Below are 24,438 nucleotides of genomic sequence, written 5' to 3' on the forward strand. Positions count from 1 at the left end.
CAATAGCTGGTCAAAATAACTTGGTTTTGGTTTACTCGTGGTCTGTGTATAAAAATTAGATTCGCTTAGAGCAAACTATCACTCGTGAAAATTGTGTGACATTGCAATTTATACCACCTGGAACCACTGGACAAATTCAGCCTCTGAATGTGTCTTTTTTTTTCCTGCCTGTAAAACATATTATCGCACTATCTGTAGCTACTCCTTAAAGAATAACCAGTTTCACGATAAGCTTCATTACAGACCGTTTCGCATTCGGTTGCATGCCATCACATTCATCAGTTCTCATAATCCTGTCGCACCAATATGATTTTATATGCATTCTTTAAGAGTTCAAAATGGCTCTGAGCACTATGGAACTTAACATCTGAGGTCATCAGTCCCCTAGAACTTAGAACTACTTAAACCTAACTAACCTAAGGACATCACGCACATCCATGCCCGAGGCAGGATTCGAACCTGCGGCCGTAGCGGTCGCGCGGTTCCAGACGAAAGCGCCTAGAACCGCTCGGCCACACCATCCGGCCTTTAAGAGTGGATAGCTAGCTGAACGTCCTACACGATCCTGTAACCTTCAAGAAGTTCGCCTGCAATCTTGATTGTGCGAATCTTTGTGATCACTCTAGATCGCCATTTTTCGTTCAGTGCTCATGATGCAAGTTAATGGTTGTTTTAAACAATGTCGATGATGTCAATTCTGTGAGTTACATACATTCCATAGAAGGCCGATCTCATCAAGACCCGGACACTCATTTTCCGTCGCTCTCCCGATGCACACGATGAGCCATTAGCAGCTAATACTTTTTTCTGTCATAACTGTTAACATAACGCTTTCAAATGAGCCTTACTAAAGATTGAACTTGTGTCCTCGTAGTCAGGGGTTTCCTTGTGAGCAGCTCTCACAGATAGCTTGGAAAAGTGACGTCAATAAAAACCAACAGCAATTACCAAATGCTTTAGACAACTTATCTGAATGTTGCGATAAGTTTCAATTGGTCCTGATAATTAAATTTGTGAGGAATACTGCTATACAGAACACGATCCTTACTAGATTGGCGGACATGTCAAAGTCCTTTTTTATTTCTCACTTCCACAGTGAGGAATGGTCATAGTGGGAAAATAAGACGAATCAGAGCTCGCACGATATGATTTAAGTGGTCACTTTTCCCAAGCTCTGTTCGAGAATGTAACTCGCGGTAGCAAAAAATACTAACACGTATTCTTTATAGAAACATGGAAAAAATGGCAGAAGCCCTTCCTCTCGGAATATCAGTATGGATCCGGAGGAATGTAGGAACACGCGAGGCAGTACTGACCCTAAAAACTAAACTCCGCCGTAACAGGCCAGCCGGCCGAAGTGGCCATGCGGTTAAAGGCACTGCAGTCTGGAACCGCAAGACCGCTACGGTCGCAGCTTCGAATCCTGCCACGGGCATGGATGTTTGTGATGTCCTTAGGTTAGTTAGGTTTAACTAGTTCTAAGTTCTAGGGGACTAATGACCTCAGCAGTTGAGTCCCATAGTGCTCAGAGCCATTTGAACCATTTTAGCCTAACAGGCCATGAAGGCCTAATGGTATCAGCAGGGGGCCGTGTCATCCTCAGCCCACAGCTGTCACAGGATGCGGATATGGAGGGACAGGTGGTCAGTACCACTCTCTTCCGGCCGTATATGAGTTTACGAGATCGAATACTGACCCTAAGATGTATCTTATAATGGGAGGTCACGACATTGGGACCACAGATTACTTCAAACTTTGTGCACCTTTAGTAGGCCATTAAAACACATAACGTGCAAGTAGTAAGGTGTACTACTCTGGCAAGACCGAGAAAATCGCAAGAGAAGTTTTACGCATCAGGTATGTAACGCATGTACGAGGGCCGTTCAGAAAGTAGCCTCCGGTTGTTTTAAAAAAATACACCAAGTTAAATAAAAATATTTTAATATATACATCTTACAACTACATCTTTGCACTATTTTTCTACATAGTCTCCATAGCGATTGAGGCACTTATCGTATCTCTTCACAAGCTTTGAAATTCCTTCTGCATAAAAATCACCCGCTTGTGCCTGGAGCCAGCCTGTGACCGCATCTTTGAGCTCTTCGTCGTCATCAAACCGCTGTGACCCGAGCCATTTCTTCAAATGCATGAAGAGGTGATAATCACTTGGCGCCAGGTCTGGGCTGTAAGGTGGATGGTTGATAACGTCCCACTTGAAGGACTCAAGAAGGGCCGTTGTTCTGCGAGCAGAGTGAGGACGGGCGTTATCGTGCAAAAAAACGATACCGGAAGTCAGCATACCACGGCGTTTGTTCTGTATAGCCCGTCGTAACTTTTTTATTGTTTCACAGTACACGTCTTGATTAATGGTCGTACCACGTTCCATGAATTCAACCAACAACACCCCTTTGGCATCCCAAAACACCGTTGCCATCAGTTTTCTGGCAGAAAAATCTTGCGAGGATTTTCTTGGTTTGGTAGGCGAATTTGAATGTGCCCACATCTTTGATTGTTCTTTTGTCTCAGGGTTCACGTACTTAATCCAGGTTTCGTCACCGGTCACGATTCTGTTTAACAATGGTTCTCCTTCGTCCTCATAACGTGACAGAAAGTCTAATGCAGAGGCCATTCTTTGAGTTTTGTGGTGGTCGGTAAGAATTTTGGGCACCCATCGTGCACAGAACTTACGGTAACCCAATCTTGCTGTCACTATCTCGTACAAGAGAGTCTTAGAAATCTGTGGAAAATCAGTAGACAACTCCGACATTGAGAAACGTCGATTTTCACGAACTTTTGCATCAACTGTCTGAACGAGTTCGTCAGTCACCAATGATGGTCTACCACTCCTCTCTTCATCATGAACGTTTTCTTGTCCACTTTTAAATAAACGTACCCATTCACGGACAACTCCTTCACTCATAACTCTTGGTCCGTACACGGCACAAAGCTCACGATGAATAGCTGCTGCAGAATATCCTTTGGCTGTAAAAGCCTTATGACAGCACGCACTTCACATTTGGCGGGGTTTTCTATTGCAGCACACATTTCAAACTGCCACAAAAACTAAACTAGCACAGGTACGACGTTCACTCGACTACGGCTTGATGCCGACTGACCTGTTGAGTGCGTGAACGCATAGATGGCGTCGCTACTCCCCCCACAACCCGCACTGCGACCAATCGGAGGTTACTTTCTGAACCGCCCTCGTATTTGTGCGTAGGAACACGGAAGTCAGAGTGCGTGGTGATTTAGTAGCTAGCGTTCGAACTTCGTTAGATGAGCGTGTATGGGGCTACGGTTCGACCCCCGCTCGGACTCAATATTTAATCTATATTATTTTCATCATTGGTCATATTATTTAATTTACATGACATTTGAGAGGTAATATAATTTAAAAAAACACATGTATTTGCATGAAGTTTTAGTGAACCTAATGTTATTGGTATTTGACTACTTACTATTTTTAATTAAATTTAATTATTATAAGAAACATATTTATAGCTATCGACTAGTAAATGAAGAGACGTATTGAGTTTTCCTGAAAATGTATGCCTGTCGTGATTTGCGAAATCCCTTGTGCAGGCAATCTGGTAAGTTACCCGGAACTATTTGGCATCTCGACGCTTTGAGCTGCAGACACAGAGGCATGCCCCATTTGGCAGTTAACCTGGAAACGGTGAAACGTTGCTAATGTGGCAATAATGAATAGTGGAGGTGCAAATTATTTTTAACATCACAGAATGTACACTTGTACCACACAAATGAAGGTTTGAGCGGGAGTTGAACCGTTGCCTCATACACGTTCATCTTGTGAAGCACGAACGCTAACCATTTGATCACCATGAACTCTAATGTCCGACACCTCCTCACAGATACGTCAGTTACATAATAGACTTGTAAAACTTCTCTTGAGATTTTCTCGGAACTGCCAGAGTAGTACACGTTACTACATACACATTATGTTGTTTGTATTGCCTCTAAAGGTGTACAAAGTTTTAAGTAAGTCAGTGATTCCAATGTGTGGTCTTCCCTTGTTAGAATATAGGTTGAGGAAAGGCTAACCTGCGGTTATAGGATTTGTAGACTTAGAGAAGGCTTTTGACAGTGTACGGCTATTTACAAATTGTACAGAAACCAGACAGGAGCTATAAGAGTCGTAAGGCATGAAAGGGAAGCGGTTGTTGGGAAGGCAGGGAGACGGGGCTGTAACATATCCGCAATGCCATTCAATCAGTATACTGACCAAGCAGAAACTGACACCAAAGAAAAATTTGTAGAAGGAATTGAAGTCCAGAGAGAAGAAACAAAAAGTTTCAGACTTGCTGATGACATTGCAATTCCGTCAGAGACAGCAAAGGATTTGGAAGATCGGTTGAACGCAATGGAGAGTTTCGTATTTAATGTGTGGAGCCACAGTCATATAAAAATTTTTGAAGGATACAACCGCCATTTAAGTGTACATATTCCCCTGGTACATATTTCCCTTCTGTAACGCACTTAGTTATCGTAGCGACTGATTCTTCGAAGAACAAAGGAAGTTCCATACGCAGTTATCGTGTGTTCCTCATTATTATGTTAATAAAGGTTTAGTTATGGTAGTTTACATGAGTTTTCGCAGAAATTCATTATTTTGTGAAATTCGTAGCTAAACTGTTGACATTTTTGTCTCTTTATATTACCTGCGGTGTTGTATTTATGTTATTACGAAGGAAATGGAAGGAACAGAGAGACGGGGATAAGTTTCTCGTAAGTAGTCTGCTCCTGCTAAAACCGTTTAGTACTGCAGTTTGCGTATTTCAGATTAATGATTATCAACAACTACTGCAGTAATTCACCGAAAGTTGCTGTGGTCTAAGAAGAGGACATCTACTCTCCGCAGGCAGCTGCACGCTGTGTGGCGAAGAGTACATAGCGAAGCACTGTCGTTTCCTAGATTATTCGTGTGTGGTGTACAGGATGAAATGTTGTTATTACGCCCTCATATAGCGTAATCGTTGTAATAACACAAATATTAGGTGATGCGAAAAGATATAATTTTGTAACATAATTTTGTAATCGTCTTGGAAATCCGCTCTCATAATCCTAACCAAGTGAGGTGGCGCAATGATTAACACACGGTACTCGCATTCTAGACAACGACTGTTCAAACCCCCACTTACCATTCAGATTTAGGCTTTCCGTGATTACCTTAAATCGGTTAAGACAAATGCCAGAAGGGTTCCTCTGAAAGAGCACGGCCAATGTCCTTACTCATCCACACCTAACTGCACTCCGTCTCTAATGACCTCATTGTCAACGGGATGTCAAACGCTAACCTTCCGCCCTTCTTTTGTTCCTAATCCTAAGACTTGTGTAATGACAAGCTGACGGAAAAATGTCGCAACACTAAAAAGAAGGCTTGTTTCTACATATGAAAGATGGTTTCTATTCCAATTTCGCGTCAGTCGCATAACGGTGGCGCTAGTTGCGCTACTATTAGCATGCAAATCAGGTTTGCTATAAATACACGCGTTAGTTACCTTTGAGACTGGACGTGGTGAGCTGATGTTCGTCAAGAATGCCTTTAAGGGGCTCCGGAAAGGCTCAAAATCATGAAAAGTTCAATTTTTTACTTTTTTGCGTTTTCTGAATCTGCAGACTATTACCTTTTAATAGATATATAATTTATTCAATTCCGAAGACTACAACTATTTTTAAATTTTTTTTGAAATGTGTTTTACATGGGCGTGACCCACTGTGGCGCTGTTAAACTGCTGTCAAATGGTGTTATTATTAACGTCCGTGTTCATCAGGTACATTTTAGTGATGTGAGATAAAGTATGTGTTGTGGCTAACCTGTGATGGTTCAATATATATCGCTGGTGTGATTGTCGATTCTTTCATGTTTATTTACTCTGTCGTTATCTCGAAAATATTCGTAATTAATTCTGTTTCTTGAGTCTCTGTTTTGTTGAAGTATAATAATGAGTAAAAGTAAAGTTATTAGAAATCCTCTGAAGGCTTTTAAGAAAAGGAGAAATGTTGGAAAGCCAAAGGTATGTGTTATTACTGTAAACAATAAAGACGATAACCAAGTGAGTGAACATAACCTCTCAAGTACACCTGCCCATAGCAGTCAAAGTGGGAAAGAAAATACTTCACAGAAGAAGCTTGCTTCAATGAGTGAAAACCATGAATGTTTTATGGGTGAATCGGATGTGAATGAAATATTTGATATGTCGGTTCTCAAAGGAATTTTTTCAAACTGTGTAAGATGTATTCATTGTAGTGAAGTTAGTCTGGAACTCTCCATAATAAAGCACGTAGGACTTGCTAGTGAAATACAACTGAAATGTGATAAGTGTTCATACATGACCACCTTTTGGAACAGTGTTGCAGTAACTGCAACTGAAGAAAATGGTAGCAAAATCTACGAACACAACAACGAGCGATGCTTGCTTTAGACAAGGAACGCCTTCGGGCTGCAGACAGGGCTGTAAAGAGTCTAGAAATACAAGCAAGATTAAACAGGAGGAGGAACAAGAGGAAGCTGGAGGAGGAGTTTGCAGAAGATGAAGATAATCCGTCCTGTGGACCTGGAATGCACTAAAAAGTTAATCCAATCTTTGTCGCTCGATTCCCAAAATTTTATTTTCTCATACTAATTACATGTTTTCTAAGGATCTTCCAAACATATTTGTTTCAAACTTTCAGTAAATGTCACACAGTACCTTCTGCATCATCTAACACAGCCTTTTTCCAAAAAACTGTATATTTTTGAATATATAAATAAAAAATTGCAAAAATATGTTGTGAATTTTCATTACAATTGAAAAAAATCATCTTTAATAACTGAACTAAAATTTTGTAAAATCCCTGTGTTAAGTTGTAGCCCATATTCCAATAAATAATCTGTAAAAAGTTCAACTTCCTACCTCAAATACTTTGTGAGGAAAGATGTAATTTATAAGCGTTATTTTAACATTGCAAGTATAGGGCGTTCCGGAGCCCCTTAAGGCGACAAGGATGTCGTTCAGACACCTCTCTGTGTGTGAACGAGGTCGAGTAATAGGGCTACGAGATGCTGGATATTCCTTCTGCGACACTGCAGAAATATGTCTGGGAATGTAGCTACTGTAGATGACTGCTGGCAGCGATGGCCACGAGCATGTTCAGTCGGAAGACGACCGGGCTCCGGCCGGTCACGTGACCCTAACGTGAGGGGAGACCATCGCGTTCGGCACATGAACCTTTCGAATTTTCAGCAGCAGTTGATACCACAGTGACAAAACGAATTGTTAAAAATCAGTTACGTCAAGAACAGCTCCGATCCAGACACCTGGTAGCGTGCATACCGCTGACCCCAAACCACCGCCATTTGCGACTTATTGATGTCAAGCTATTGCTCATTACAAGGGAAGATAGAGATCTGTTTTCCTATGAAAGCTGGTTCTGCCTCTGTGGCAGTGATAGTCGTGTGTTGCTTATAAGGTGGCCAGTTGAGGACCTGCAACTAACCTGCCTGCGTGCTAGACCCACTGCACCAACACCTGGAGTTATGGTCTGGGATGCAATTTCGTATGACAGTAGAAGCACTCTCGTGGTTGTCCCACGGAACTTGACTACAAATTTGGACGTCAGTCTGGTGATTCAACCTGATGTGAACAAAATTCCAGGAGGTTTTTTCCTACAGGAAAACGCTCGCCCACACAGCGCTGTTGTAATCCAACATGCTCAACAGTGTGTTCACATGTCGCCTTGGCCTGCTAGATCACCAGATCTGTCTCCAATCGAGAACGTAAGGGACATATCGGACGACAACGTCATCCACAAACAGCATGTTTGCATGCTTGCTTGCAACGTCCTTTCGGTTACACCGGTTATTAATACACCAGCATATCATATCTACAATGGATTACTTCACGCTTACATTAACCAGTGACCTTGCGCTGTTAATCACTTAAATTTGTTCCCTAGACAACCATATTTGCCGCGTGGGATAGCCGCGTGGTCTTAGGGGCCTTGCCACGCTACACACGGATCCCCCCGCTGCAGATTCGAGTCCTCCCTCGGGCATGGGTGTGTGTGTGTTGTCTTTAGTGAAAGTTAGTTTAAATTAGATTAAGTAGTGTGTAAGCTTAGGGACCGAAGACCTCAGCAGTTTGGCCCCATGGCTGTAGCAGACAGAGCATGTGCAACACGAGAGGCACTTATCCTCGCTTGACAGCACATCGGTAAACAGATAACACGACACAACGCGATCGTAATTTGTAAAGCGAATTTCAATTTCCGTTTATAGTTTCTCTAACACAATTGTTCACAGTTACTATTCGTTCGAAATTACAATTTATTTAACTTAGCATTTCCACTATATGGTGAGTAGCAACTTTCTTTCTCATAATATTGTTGCATTCCATCCTGGATTTTCCATTTTTGATTCATTAGTTGATGTCTTGGATTTTCATTGGGATGATGGCGACATTCCGCTAGAAATTGTGTACACAGAAAATAACTCCATCGATTATGTGAATTGTGATAAGAACGATGATTATTGCGCTAATAGATGCCCAGAACAAAAATAGAGTGTCTTCCATGCCCAGAGAAAAAATGTACAGTAACATCTTTCAGTAAGAACGAAAAGTCAAGAAATTTTTAGTGAAACGAAGAAGGTAGAAAACGCTTACACATAAGCAGTGTATAAAGCCAGTATCATTTCATAAACTCTGGACATGAATTGTACAAACGTAAAAAATATCTACATCTGACAAAATGAATCTCGCAAAAGTGTGAAAGACAGACTATTCGAAAGACTTAGAGCTACCCGTGCTAGTCATTGCACCGTCACCGAGGGAGCTCTATCAGAGTAGGGGCTCTGAATTGCAAGGGAGGTGAACATTGACAGGTTTCTTCGACCTGTATAAACAGATTCAGCAAATTAAACAGTGAAGGAAGCCGCAAAATTACGACGTTCACCTCAAGTGAACGTATAGAGGAGATGTCATTAGATGTTACACAAAGAGAAATTCGTAGCTGGAATGAAGACGAAGCTTCTTGCTCTCACGTTCTGAGTATAAAGCCACTCATTCAGGTTTCGTGCAAACCGCACTTTATCATTTCGAACGAAAAAGAAGACGGAGGCGATTGCACACTCGATGAATGCTGGGACACATTCGTATACAACAATGCCAGTGATATGTATCAGTGGATTGCTGTTTCCGCAGCTTTCGGTCTCCAGAATCATCAAGGCAAATTAGAACAAAAAACTAAAAAGGAGGACTATTTACTTGCAAAAATCTTGTAATCTGCGTAGCAAAATGTGGAAAAATAGGAGAGAATAATTTTCAGTGTTATATCCGAAACGTCTTCTTACCATTTGCAGAAAATAATTCATTGCTTTTGTTAGACTCTAGGACTGGACATAATGACACCTCTGTATTTAGGAGGACGACGAAAAGATTGTTAACATAATTCAGATTCCACTCAGAACCAATAATATGATTCAGCCTCTCGATAAAAAAAAACGTTTCTAACAGTCTAACATTTTTCAGAAATTTGTCGGGCAATATGATTGGCGTGAGATCTTTGTTATTTCAGGTTTATCAACAGAACACTCTCGTTGCCCTTCAGTCGTTTCTGCATTGTCAGTTTCATCACCAAATTTCACGAATTTGATCAAATATGCCTGGTACGCAGTACAGTATGCAGAACAATGGCCACGATCGTTTCCCATTCCATTCCATTTCTATCTTAATAAAGCTAGTAATTACTGGGAAATGCCTCTATGCATTAATTTCCCTTGTATCAAGTTTACCTGGTGTAAGGAAAAACCTTTGTTTTCGTCATACAATAGACGCTTCGCATTTCTGTGACGACTGCAGGGAATAAACAAGGATCTGTTTTGTTGTTAGCAAAATATAGATTATGCAAAAATTATCATGAGAACTGTGCTACGTGGCTTATTATAAAATATTTAATGTCAACAAGTTGAAGTTCTGACTGATCGAAGTCGTCTGTAACGTAACGTTATACACTGCCTTGATTTTTTTTCTCTACTAGTCACTTGTGTAACAAATACGTCTGCAACAGTTTAGCTGTCGATATTAACAGCAAGTTATTCAAAAATTAATGATTTGATACATTTTTGGTATTGATAAGTGCGTAAAATTCGTGTGTGTGCACTTTGGACTTCGTGTTACGCGTCGCTAGATCTTCTTGTCACGGCTTGGTCTACTTTTTCACAGAAACGTTCGCTGGGCAGGAAGGGCTCTACAAAACGCTGTTACAAGCAGTTCTTCGTGAAGCAAAAATGAGTAATTTCAACAGTTTTTTGAAAAATGCCTGCAGTGCGCCTCAAGAGCTAAAATATTGACAGTGCATTTCTTTCGGTATATTTTTCCTGTGTGAAAAAATTTGAGAATAGGTTTCGACTTGTCATATTAGACCACTCCGTTGGTTGTATCTTAAGAGTGAATCTTCTTGGATTTCACTACCATCCAGCCTACGAACCAAGCTTTGATCATCTGTGAATCTTCTTATATCTAGCAATAATATCTTAACGATGTAATCTTATGTATGTTTCTTCGTCTGAGAGCAGGAAGGTTACAATGCCGGAAGACTGCACTGAAAGTTGAAAATGGAATAGAAAGTCGACGACTGGTGCAAGGACTACAGTTGATCCCGAACATAAGGGAATGCATAAACAGGTGAAATAATCCATCACTGTTCGGTTACACCATTGATGGTAAATCACTGGTAACAGTCAAAACAGTAAAATATCTAGGCATGACTGTCTGGGGCGACCTAAGGTAGAATGAACACACAAAATTAGTTTAGGGACAACAGAATCTAGTATAGATTAATAGCAAGAATCTCAAGGAAGAAATAGAGTGCCATTTGTGAATCGGACAGGAAAGAAAAGAAATAATTGTGATACAAAAGGTACTCACAACCACACACAAACTGTCTTTAAGCAGTACAGATGTTGAGTTTTGTAATTTGCAGGTAATAGCTCACACCATGTCTCTGCTACGGGAAAAATCGAAGAACCAGTTTGGTCGGAGGATAGAAACATTGTAGTAGCCTCGTATCTGATTCGCGTTTGCTCTTACTCACAAGCTTGCAACTGTTTATACATCCCGCGCGTCCAGTCTTTCCCTTAACGGGCGTATTTTTTCTGCCACGATATTGCTGTCCTGGAAGCCTTAAGCTGCTGCTTTACTTTCGTATAGATTTGTCTAAGGTGAAATAATGAATATAAAGTGATGCGAACACATTAGAATATATTTACAATGTTTTAAGGTGGTAGTCTGCTAGCCTGTTTTGCTTACATATACTCCGGTCATATGTCACAGACAGCGTGCGGGAACATTCAATGAAGCTGGGTGAAGGCTCGTTTCGAATTCCCTCATCCGCAGGTATGCTTGGTCCCTGCGCCTGAAATAAACATTTTTTAGATCACAGAGATTCTAAAGCTGCTGCTTCACTCCTGTGGTTTCCTCATAGCAAATGAAGCAGAACGTTCCCCCACGTCTAGAAAAACAAGAGTAAACTCTGTAAAAGCTACAGATCTCTCCTCAATACTAAATTTATCACTGTATTTTGCTACAGTTCGTCTTATTTGCGACAGTGTTGGCAAATTTGAGAAAAATCCCAAAACAGCCATAACTCTGGAGAACATTAACCAGTAGACAAAAAGTTGCTTATCTAATTACCATAGTGATTGTGTATGAGACTGTTGCATATAATGCAACGGTGCTGCCATCCACTTGCAATATATTTCAATGACTGACAGTTGCAAGTAACTTGGTGGCGGTGTGAGAGCAAGAGTAACTGCCGTAGACAACTTGGATGAATGGTATCGAATCGTTATTTACCGGAAACATTTCAATAGAGGAACATAAACAGATTTTAGGCAAGTAAAATTCAGACCCGAATAGACAAATGATTGTATGTTTGTTCATCCGTAATCCATAGTATGTTCCAATTTCGAAGCCTTGGTTCGGAATCCACAACGTGTAACAAAGCACAGCCTAGGACAACAACATTTGATAGTAATCATCTTGCCGTTGCACACCACCAAGAATAAGATATTAATTCATAAGTATGTGTTTCGACCTCCTAATTTCGTCATGGTCCTGCCAATTCAGATAACGTCACTAACTCACTTCCAAAAAAATTAAAGAAAAAAATCCCAAATGGCTTAAATGTCCCATTTTTGTTAATAAATCCTGTTTCAAATGGCTGTAAATTTGATTTCTTAAATTGGGAAACAATACATGAATTGAATACGGCAATAAATTAGAACAACCCACTTCTGTAAAACGAAAATGGTGAAAATAAGTCGACTTTGGCAGAAATAGCCAGTCATACTTGAGAGACCAATCTTTGCGTGCATATTTCCGCGCAAGAGGACGCGGATTCGAATCTGGGCAATGGAATGTTTTCACAATATTTGCTAAATTCATATTTAATCACGATTATGAAACTTAGTCTGTATTACTCAAGTGTACCGCGTCCGTTTTGTTTGCTATATTATTCACATCTCACTTTTGACAGAGGCAGAGTCGTTAGTATTTAACAAATTTTACTAATTTCGCAGATCCCATACTTCGCAGGTGCTGCGAAGTAGGGGACTGATGACCTCAGATGTTAAGTCCCATAGTGCTCAGAGCCATTTGCTGCGAAGTTTCATAAATCTTATAGCTCCTGTCTGGTTTCTGTACAATTTCATAGAATATATTTTTTCCTATACACAATTTTCTAATTCACATGTAAAGTAGCACTGAACTCAAATTGCTGTCTGAGCTATTCCAAATTTAATAGGACAATCATCATAACATCTTACAGATTACAATGAGGCGGCAGTAACATGAATTCGGATCGTTGCGCATCATGTGCAATCCGTCACCACGTATAGACTGTAAAGTCTACATATATGGGAAAGGGGAAACTATAATATTTTAATTTTAAGAAGGAAATTGGAAGATGGCAGGATAGAGTAGAGAAGAGAGATTCATCCCACCATCTTAGGTGTCCGGATGTGAAAACCTTCGTGTGATTCATCGAAGCATCGACATGCGGACGCCTTTAATGTTCTTAATTATTATAGTTCCGACCTTAAATTTTAGATTATACTTGTTGTAGCTATATTGTGTGCCGTGTGTGTTAAGTATATGCGCCATTGTAATTATTATAAACTTATTTATCTTAAAACAGATTTAACGTGACTTCTTGCGATGTATTCACCGGTCACTGTTTAACTCTGCTGCTCAGGTCTATTTATTTGTTTTAGGCAATTATTACATTTATTGTCTAGTCGCTTATGTGTGCTTTGTATGTTTGTAGCATGTATTTGCTCGTGGGGATTACGTTTCTTGTGCGTACTCACTTTTCTGCATTCGTCTTTCGCCATCATTTGTTTACCCCTTGGAATTTTTCCTATTGCTGCATATTTTGCAGCCTCATGAACTTCGCAGGCCACCAGAGCTTCTCAAAGGCGCTTGCAGTGTCTGTGGTTATTACAATAGAATAACCACGTGTGGTTCCTGAAACTGTTGTGAGTGCTCTGTTTATGGCACTATCGGTTGATTCACCTTCCTGGAAGCCGCATTGATGTGGCCTAAGGCCACGAAGGGCTCTTGTGTGCCTGCAGGCGGTCATACAGGAGCCTCTTCTGGACTTAATATTGTGTATTTGTTTGATAGATGGATCTGTAAGATTCTGAGTCTGAGGGTTCGCTATCAGCGGATTTTTTTAATATTATTGAATGACTGTCTTCCAAACTGTTGGTACTATGACCAGTCTTAGAGTGTCATTTAATATCCCAGTTAACATTGCGACGATCTGTGGAGCTGCCTTTTATCGTACATCCGAATGAATCCCATATGGCTCAAGTGCCTTTTTCTTTGTCAGTCCTGCAACCGCTAATCATTCTCCTCTTGTGCAAATCGTCAGGTAACAGTTGTTGTGTGGCATGGGTACTGAGGCTCTCTCGTAGTGTGGTGTGTTCTTCGCGGTCTGTGTTCGTGACATAATCGAGGAGCAGTTGGTCCCGTACGTACCCCTGTGTCATGGACCCGTCACCCTGGCTTAGCTTTCCAAGAATGAATAGGGTTTGGATTTCTTCAGTCAGTATTTTGTATGGTTCTCCACACACGTTTTCTTGAGCTTGTGTGACCGAAATGTGTCCAGTGCATTTTCTATGTCTCTGTCAGAGTGGTTTTAGAAGTTTCCTTCGCTTGTCTATATGCATCTAGTCTTACAAGGGGAACCCACCATAGGTCACTCTCTGACACAGTCGAAACTTCGCTAGGTGAAAGAAGAGTGCTGATAACAGAACAGAACCATTTTCAGTTCAATAATGAATTCTATTTACACAGTGAAGGATTACCAATGGGATCCCCAGTGCCTGGATCGTATGGCGTCAATGGCTGGGAGTTCCCAGTCGAGAAGTTCGGCCGCCAAGTGCAAGTCTTATTGAGTGCGACGCCACACTGGGTGACTTGCGCGTCGGCAATGGGAATGAAATGATGATGAGGACAGCACAACACCCAGTCCCTGAGGGGAGAAAATCTCCCACCCAGCCGGGAACCGAACCCTGGCCGTTAGGTATGACATTCCGTCGCTCTGACCACTCAGCTACCAGGGGCGGACGATACAGATAATTACAAAAAAGAAATGAATGCCATAATACAAACAGCCATGAGCAACGGATACAAAGAGAACTTAGTAGCAAAGCTGAACAAGAAAATCAAGAAACAGAAAAGAACAAACACCCGGCTGTTATCATCAGAAGGACAAAATCACACGCAACCACATACACAAAATACAAGAACACGAACAACACAAAGTGTGAAAGAAACAGAAAGTAAAAGATGGTACACAATGACATATAGCCACAAATACATACACAGAATATGTAATAGTTTCAATAAAACGAGGCATAAAAAAGTCCACCAAACCAGCAACTCAATACAGAAATACTTTCGAAAAACAATACGAAAAACTGATCTATATCAGAAATCAGGACTATAGCAACTGAAATGCAATACATGTGATGGTAGATACATTGGTCAAACCAGGAGAATATTTGACACCATATACAAAGAACATGTAAGAGCATGAAAGTATAGGACAAATCATTCTACTTTTGCAGAGCACTTACACCAACACAAGCATAAAATTGCAGCCAGAGACACAGAAATGGAAATCATAAGGATAAACAACAACAAAAAGCACCTCCTCATCTTGCAAGAACACTACCACATCCAAAAACCCATAACAGAAAAGAAACAACTCATAACTGGTCAAACCACATTGATCATAACGTGTAGGCTTTCATGGCCGGCGTCTTCATTAGTAAAAACTTCCATTAGATAAAACTGAGAGGCCGTGGTCGATCTATAAAATTTCTTCTTCCTGACGTTTCGTTGCCAACTGCGGGCAACATCTTCCGAGGTGAGTCAACGACTGGCTGCCAGGCCGTGGAGGTCACGTTTATATAGAGCGCATAGAAGACACCACCATGGGTCGCGTGGGGCCAATTGTAAGTCTATCTTTGACTAACGTCATTATTCTCGATTGAAGATAATCGATTGTCACATCGTTGGTGCAGAGTCGACCGCCATATCTTATCTAACATTAAGCCTCCCTCTTTTCTACTAAAATTATTGTGGTGTTTCTGAATCTCTATAGCTTCCCTATACATACATGCATAATAGTGCCATGTCCTTGGCAAACCACACACTGTTTAAACTCACTGACCATTTAATGTAACATTAAAAGTACACATATAACTACAGCCACCACTACCATCTCCTTCCAGATTCTGTCCGATAATCACCGTCCATGCCAACCCCAGCTCCCCCCCCCCCCCCCCCCCACCCGCATCCAAAAAAAAAAAATTGTCAGCCCACCCCCACTCCTCACGTTTCTACCTAACATACAAGACAATCTCACAAATTTTCACTAACTCACACTCACACCCAAAGAAAAATTGTTTCACAGGTTGGCAACATTCACAATGTGAACGCAAACAAACGAACAGACATAAACGCTATTACTCTGTGCTGTGCGGAATGAGAAACAGCTTACAAAAGTGAAGTGTAAATAATAAAGCGCAAGAAATACTGCAGAATGACAAACACTGCCAAGAGCAAATGTGGTTCGAAGTCTTTCGACGTCAATCGCTGCTAGCAAGGAGGGAAGGAGCAGAATATGTAAAGAAACACCGTAAGTAACTTGCACACCAACTTTATAAATAAAACGCTATTGTTAACCTAAAACAACCAAAAATGTACAAACACATGTATCCAATTTGCAGAATAACCACGGAAGATGCCTTACATATAAAAGAGAAACGCGTCTGGTCTCATTCTTTTTAATTAAATTGCAGTCAGCTCAAGACGGATAACCAATAGTAACAGAAAGGAACACCTGTATTCTCTTAGGTGCCAACACTCAATGCTTTTTGAGAAAATTACAAAGATTTGATGCTACTCTATCAGTTTGCGCTTGCGGCATTAAGTATGTGACATCAAATGGTTCAGATGGCTCTGAGCGCTATGGGACTTAATTTCTGAGGTCGGCTCCAAATGCGCGCATAGCGAGCCTTAGCTCAGCACAAGGAGCCATGACTTCAGCGTGCATACCGTGCCGCACTCGAGAACTGGGTGTGCTACACTGTTTCTACTCTGCTTTTCAGTACACTACTGATATGCAATACTACGCTAGACAAGAACTGTGCTGCGGACGTGATATCGAATTCGGCTGTTGTTTTCCTGTTATTGATTCTTGCTCTTGGTACAGTAAAAATGTTAACTGTCCAGTGTTTATTTGTTCTGTTACTACATGAGCACTGCAGCAGTGGGCAATGGCTGCATTAGTCTCATTGCAGTCGAAGACTTTGAATCCAAAGCTTCCAACATCTTGTAAGGTTCTCTGCTATTGTAAATAACTCACCTTGCTGTACTAGAGCAAAGACGAATGAGTTCGCTGCATGAGCGGAGAATAAGACCCTTGACTCTCAAAATGTTCAGATGTGTGTGAAATCTTATGGGACTTATCTGCTAAGGTCATCAGTCCCTAAGCTTACACACTACGTAACCTAAATTATCCTAAGGACAAACACAAACACCCATTCCCGAGGGAGGACTCGAACCTCCGCCAGGATCAGCCGCACACCCTTGACTCTGTATTTAGTTTTATCTGTGGTTGACTTGCTAATCAGGCGGTTGTGCAGCGCCGTGGCATACTTATTTGAGGCACAGTGGCGAGCAGTTGAATTTTTCAGAGAATGGGATCTGTTTTCTGTGAATCTGGGAGAAGATACCTGGAATACTTTATCATGGAGATGAAAACTCATTTATAATACTTTCTCGTTATTTATATTGGTGGAGGTGATTTTGGGGGAATTTTTAAATAACGAAGTCGTGTGCAAGAATGACACGTTTGTCAGAACTGTTGACTGAAGGAAATATTTGTCCCCCAGGTAACTAATCACTCTTCGTTTTATGTCACAAATAACTCAATTGGTTGAAATGTCTGTAGTTTTTCTGCAATGAGAGGATTTTGTAATTTTTATTCTGCCTATGCTGTGCAGTCTTTTTGTCAATAATAAGCGTTTGATTTCTCTAGAACGATTTTCTTCACAGTAAAGACCACCTCCATGATTCATACTAAAGTTGTAAATATTTTGTCATGTGCGGATTGCACCTTACGCCAAACGAAGTCACAGATTGTTTCTGGCAAGAAAAAAAAGAAACTAGTAGTTAGTAATCTATTTTCCTTTAGCTGTTGCAACTCCTGATTTGCATTTGCTTTCGAGAACGTGAGTACTCCAGACACAAAAACAATTTATTTAGCACGACGTAAGTCACTTTTATTTCAGGGCAGATTTCATCTTGCTTTCTTGAGCAAACAGTGTGTATTCGGGATTCTCAGATGCCGAGCTAGGAAGCAGATTAATTTTCAATAAACAGTGCTGATAATCTTAAACAATTATTTTCTTCTGAGTAGTGCATTAATTTCTTTATGCGGATATTCCGTGTCAGACATTGCACTTCATACGACGCAACGTTCATCGTGCGCTTCAATACTGAGTTTAATTATACAGTTTTCATAGAGCACACAATTAGTTTCTATTGGGATTTAATTACATTAATTTTCTTTATTTCAAATTTAGAATTTCGTGAAGGTTAAAGTTTTATTTCAAGACACTGTTTACATGCGCAACGCAGGGCCTACCAGGTCAGTTTTGCTCAGCGATTCAATATGATACCTAAATTACATGTTATATGAGGAAAAATCCATATATACAGGGTGAGTCACTAACTACTGCCACCAAGAATAACTCCGAAAGTATTATGGGAGCTGGAAAGTTTGGGGGACAAAAGTTGCATGGGACAACGGGGGCCATAATATGACGTTGGTTTTTTGTTGCTTGGCGGGTCGCTTCAGAGATATGAAGGTCAACTTTTTTTTTAAAATACGATGCTATAGTTTGGTACTTACTTTCTGATAGCGACTATCGAGACAAATCCAATGATGTGTAATAGTAAGGTGTTTCAAGGTCAACGAAGGTCAGAAACGTGGCATGAACGTTCATTTACAGAAGGTGTTCGAAGTGATGACCATTGGTATCAATGCAGTGCTGCAATCTTCTTATCATGAATTGAGTGGTATTCCTTATCATATGGGCACTTATCGAAATACACGCTCTGACAACTATCTCTCGCATATCTACAGCGGTAGTCTTTTACGAATCCCCATAAGAAAAAATCCAGAGGCGTCAAGTCTGGCGAACAAGCCAGCCACGACACATCCCCTCCGCGTCCAATCCAACGATTTGGGAATTGTCTCCGCAACTCATTTCTAGCCATCAGCGAAAAATGTGCCGGACACCCATCGTGTTGATACCACATACTGTTCCTTGTTCCTAAGGGCATATCTTCCAATAACAGACCTAATGTTTCTTGCAGGAATGTGGTGTACTTCCATCCATTAAGATTTCCTTCGATGAAATTGGGGCCTATACTTCTGTCCTCCAGAATCCCACACCATACATTCACCGACCACTGTTTTTGGTGTGCAACTTGCCGCAGCCAACATGGATTTTCAGTTGCCCAATAATCCATGTTACGGAAATTAACATTTCCATGGTTCGTGAATGTAGCCTCGTCAGTAAAATCAAATTAATAAATGCGTCATCCCTCTGAATCCGAAGTTGAGCCCTTCGGCAGAATTCAATGCGATGCATACAATCCATACCAGTTAATTCTTGGTAGAGGCTGATATGATAAGGATGATATTTATGCCGGCCGGAGTGGCCGAGCGGCTCTAGGCGATACAGTCTGGAACCGCGCGACCGCTACGGTCGCAGGTTCGAATCCTGCCTCGGGCATGGATGTGTGTGATGTCCTTAGGTTGGTTGGGTTTAAGTAGTTCTAAGTTCTAGGGGACTGATGACCTCAGAAGTTAAGTCCCATAGTGCTCAGAGCCATTTTTTTTATATTTATGGCGGTACAGAACACGAACAACACTACTCTGGCTCATGCCAGACTCCTTTGCGATTTGCTCCGAACTAACACAAGGATCTCTAACCACAGTGACGTGAGTACCAACTTCCGTTTCCTCGTTAGTAACTTTCCTTTGCCGGATATGCTTCCGATGCGTTAATTTTCAGTTGTTCTCAATTTATCACACACATACGATTTGTATGTTGAGGTTATCTTTCAGCGTGAATTTCGTTGGCATTCTCCGTAAATGAGAAGCATATCGACTTGTTCTTCGAAGGAATACATCACTCACATTCGCTTGATTCAACGATACTAGTCTTAGCATTCATATTAGTGTTGTATTGCGAAACCGCCGAATGGTGGTTAAATGTCAATGGCACGTTAGATGGATACGCCGTATTTGGAGAATATTTACTATTTACACTATAAACGAGAGAGAATTGTCAGAGCATGTGCTTCGATCAACACCGAAGTGATAAGGAACACCTTCTGCAAATGGCCGTTCATGCCACCTTTGTGACCTTCGTTGACCTTCAAACACCTTGCTATTACACATCACTGGATTCGTCTCGATAGTCGCTTTCAGAATATAAGGACCAAACTACAGTGTCCCATTTAAAAAAACAAAGTTGACCTTCATATCTCTGAAGCGACCCCTCCTAAGAACAAAAAACCAGCGTCATATTATGGCCCCTGTTGTCCCATGCAATTTTTGTCCTACAAACTTTTCAGCTCCTATCACACTTTCGGAGTTATTCTTGGTGGCAATAGATAGTGACTCATCACATATAATACATGGTGGCCTTTTTTCGCCTGGTACAGTCCTCTGGTTTTTCTGTGATTATGTTGTTAGATTGCAACACAGGTTCTCGAAAGCAAATCAGCGCTTTATGTATATGTACCAACATTTGTGTTTTGTCTTTCAGATTTTGTAATTTCATTGTCGTTTTTATATGTGTTTTTTTTTATTTTTAGCTCTGGAAGAACGTCTCATTTGCTCCAATGCCCCCAAGATCGCATAAAATTCAGCATCAAAGACAGTAAAGGATGGAGGCAGTCAGACCTTGAGGACACGATCTGGGGAAACAACAGAGCAACCAACAAAATCGCCCTGTTTCGACCTATCCGGAAAAACAGCGACATAGTCGTGGTGCGCACAGCACACAAAATGTCAGAAAACATCGCATTAAAAACGGAAGCAGAAGTGCAATATCTTCTGTACCGCACCAGATTTAAAATCACTCTGGGCCTCTTCAGTAACCAGGGTGGCAGACGGTTAAAACCCTGGATTTGGGGTCACTTACTCCATACCGAGTGTCTCTAGCACACGCTGCATGCGGATCCCAAACTGCATTGTGGCCCGTGAACGTTAGGTGAAAAGGCGTTCCAGAGGCGGATGAGCAATAGTATGGTGTGCGGAAGAAGTCGGAGCTGCGCCGCCAGATGGTAAGTGTTGGTTATCCCGCCTCAGCACAGAGGCTGGGTATGAGTCTGGTACGATAAGCACTCATGGCCGGCCGAATCCCCTCATGGTTCGCTGGACCTTACATCTTGCACCCGTAGTCCAGTCGCGAAAGCACGAAAGCTCTATAGATCTGGAGGAGACGCGCCCTGTCTGCCCCCCAAGACCTGCTGCTAGGACTCTTTAAGATTTTCAGTGCCTTCAGGGTTCTAGCTTTCAGGTCTCTCAGGTGTGGCAACCACGACAACTCTGAGTCAAAAATGATGCCCAGAAACCTCATGGAGTCTCTAAAATGTAGGAAGAAGTCCCCCATATGCAAGGCAGGTAAAGTAAAAATTCGACGAGAACGATTAAAATGAACACACACAAACTTATCTGCAGAAAACTGAAAACCTATCTTTGCCGTCCAATCTTATAACCGCCACACTATAGCTTGCCACTGGCGGCTCGCTGTTGCAATACAGGAGGAGGAGTAGAAAACAGCAAAATCATCCACAAATAAGGAGCACTGTTCAGGACTCCTTACTGTAGACGTGATACGGTTTATGGCTATGGCAAAGAGGGTAACACTTAAAACATTGTCCTGAGGGACACCATTCTTCTGCTCAAATCGATCTGACAGCGTGTCACCAACTCGTGTCCTAAAGAACCGTTGAGACAGAAAAGACCGTATAAAGATGGGGAGATGATCGCTGAAGCCCCATTGATGCAGTTGTGCGAGAATACAGTGTCTTCAAGTAGTATCAAACGCCATACTGATATGGAAGAATATGCCGATACAGTGATGCTCACATAGGAAAGCCTGCTGGACAGCCTCCTCTACCAGTGTCAGGTTGTCGACAGTCGACAAAAATCTCCGGAATCCACACTGAGAGCAGCTAAGGAGTTGCCTGGTCTCTAACAACCAGACCAGACGACGGTTAACCATTCGTTCCAGGGTCTTTCCTACACGGCTCATTAAGGCGATACTGCAGTAGCGACTGGGACATGTTCGGTCGTTTCCTTGTTTGAGGAGAGGTATCAGAATAGCCTCCCTCCACGAGTTGGAAAAGTTACCTGTCCCCAATATGAGATTAAAAAATTCTAGGAGGATTTCCTTTGACGCTGCTGGCAACTTCTAAGCATGTAGACCGGATTTGGTCGTGACCGGGTGCAGTGTTACAAGTTTCCGTCAGTGCCGTTTCGAGCTCCCACATGGAGAAAGGGGACTTGAAGGCCTCCAAGCTGTTGGATCTGAAGTCAAACTTTCCCCTTTCCACAGTCGCACGGTAGAGTCAAAACGCCGGGTACTGGCTCACAGCGGCAGTAGTTTTTACAAAATTCTCGGCTAACGTCTGAGTAAATTCGCCAGACGTTGTTTGGAGACAATCATGTTTCAGCACTGCTGCTATTGGTAAACGACTGTGTTTACAAGAAACCTTCTAGATGGCTTCCCTTGCTTTCGTAGAAGATGTGGAACGATTCATGTAGTCCAGGAACGCTTGTCATTACCTTTTTCTACTCTCCCTAATGACGTGTCTAGCCTTGCCTCTCGCAACTCGAGAGGCCCTTAGGTTGTCTGCTTTTGGTCGGCATTTAAAATGACTAAGAGCCTGTCCTGGATTGCTGAATGACACTCATATGTCCACCAAGTTACAGGTCGCCTCCTATGGTGACCTGAGGACATCAGGATGGATAGGTCAGCGACATGATGGATCATTTGTGTGATGTGGTCCACCCATCCATGATGCTGTCGCAGTATTTGAACACAGCCAGTTGGATGAAGAGCGTCCAGTTAGCCCTGCTGACAGTCCAGTTTGGTTGCTATTCTTCAGGTAGTACTCCATCCAGCAAATGGATGCGGAATGGGAAGTGGTCACTGGAATGGAGGTCGTCAATCACCTACCACTGAACAGAGTCTCCGAGAGCAGGAGAGCAGAAAGGGAGATCGATGGCTGAGAATGACTCAATAACAGTACAGAAATGAGTGTGAGTACCTGTGTTGAGTAAGCACAGATCGTGAGATGTCATGAGGCTCTCCAAGCCCCGACCCCGATGACAAGTAGAGGTCGAGCCCCGCAAGACATGATGGGCGTTGAAGGTTCCCACGAGGAGAAATTGTTGGGGTAGTTGTTCCAGAACATCTGTGAGAGCCTCTCAGACATCTAGCAGAGGTAAATACAGGAAGCAAATTGTAATTCTCTGATGGGCATGAATTTCAACTGCAACTACTTGCAGGGGTCAGTAGCCAGGGGGAGAGCAGAGGAGTGGGAAGCGTTGTGGACAAACACTGCGAGCCCTCCCTTGGCTCTTTCCTACGATAAGTCATCTTTGCGGTATATCGTATGATCGTAGCACAGACACGTCTGTATCTTTAAAATATGGTTCCTGTAAACACGATCACAAAGGGCGCGTCTCCGCTAGAAGTTTCAGTTCCACCACATGAGTCTTCAACCCTTTCAAGTTGCTCTGTAGTATGGGAGCCATTCCATCGGTATGGTTTTATTCTGTCTTTTCGCTTCTCGTTCCACCGTGGTGGCGATACAGCAACAGAGGGTGGGGCGGGGTGGTGGGGGGGAGAGGGATGGTATGATCGTCTTCAGATCCATCAGACAACAGCTAGATCGTATGGTCCGATGGCTTTGGAGCCGACTGCTTCGACCGTTTGGCCTTCGTCCCCTTCGTCCCCAGCTTGGATCTTGGAGACAGTGCAAAAGCAAATGGAACAGAAACACTCTGCTGAACCTGTTCCGATGTCTGCCGTGAGGGTTTGCTGTCTACGCTGACATTCTTTCCGGCAACATTCAATGCTTCAGTGATAGGGACGACGTATGCAGGCTGACAGCTACATTGACAATGGCAGGTAAATGTGCCCTGCTCAACAGTCATAGTCTGGATGCTAACATTGACCTTATGGACATGTTGCGTCAATGCTGAGACGAAAGACTTGACGGAAATTGGTGGCTGAGTGGCCTTAAATTCCTATTTGCGTCAGAGTACAAGAGTCCGATGACTTTAAGTTCTTGAATCTTCTTTTCGTCAGCATAGACAGGACAATCCCTGCTCCAAATAGGGATGGGCCTAGGAGTAATTAACACACCTGGGTAGCACAGTGCACTGGATACCCTATTCGTGTGCCTCACTGCCGCATCGTCCACATTTAACCTGACCGTTACAACCTACAGTGGTGAGACCAAAGCGTTGGCACTTGAAGCAGGGTATTGGATTTTGGACATATAGTCTTACCTTAAGGTGGAGAAATCCTGCTGCAATACAGTCCGGCAACTTCGGAAGACTTAATTTCAGAATAAACGATGCTGACTTTCCGAGCTCCCCATCAACCCTTTTCATAACGTTTGGACGCCAGTCACCAGCGCACTTCCCCATTCCTACTGCAGTTCTTTCGTATCCATATCCATAATTTCCCGGCAAGTAACAACACCTTTAACATTATTCAACGCGGTGTGCAGCTCGTTGGTGACGGGATATTCCCCAGGACGCTTG

Source organism: Schistocerca serialis, chromosome 3, assembly GCF_023864345.2.
Source record: "Schistocerca serialis cubense isolate TAMUIC-IGC-003099 chromosome 3, iqSchSeri2.2, whole genome shotgun sequence".
NCBI classification, from domain to species: domain Eukaryota; kingdom Metazoa; phylum Arthropoda; class Insecta; order Orthoptera; family Acrididae; genus Schistocerca; species Schistocerca serialis.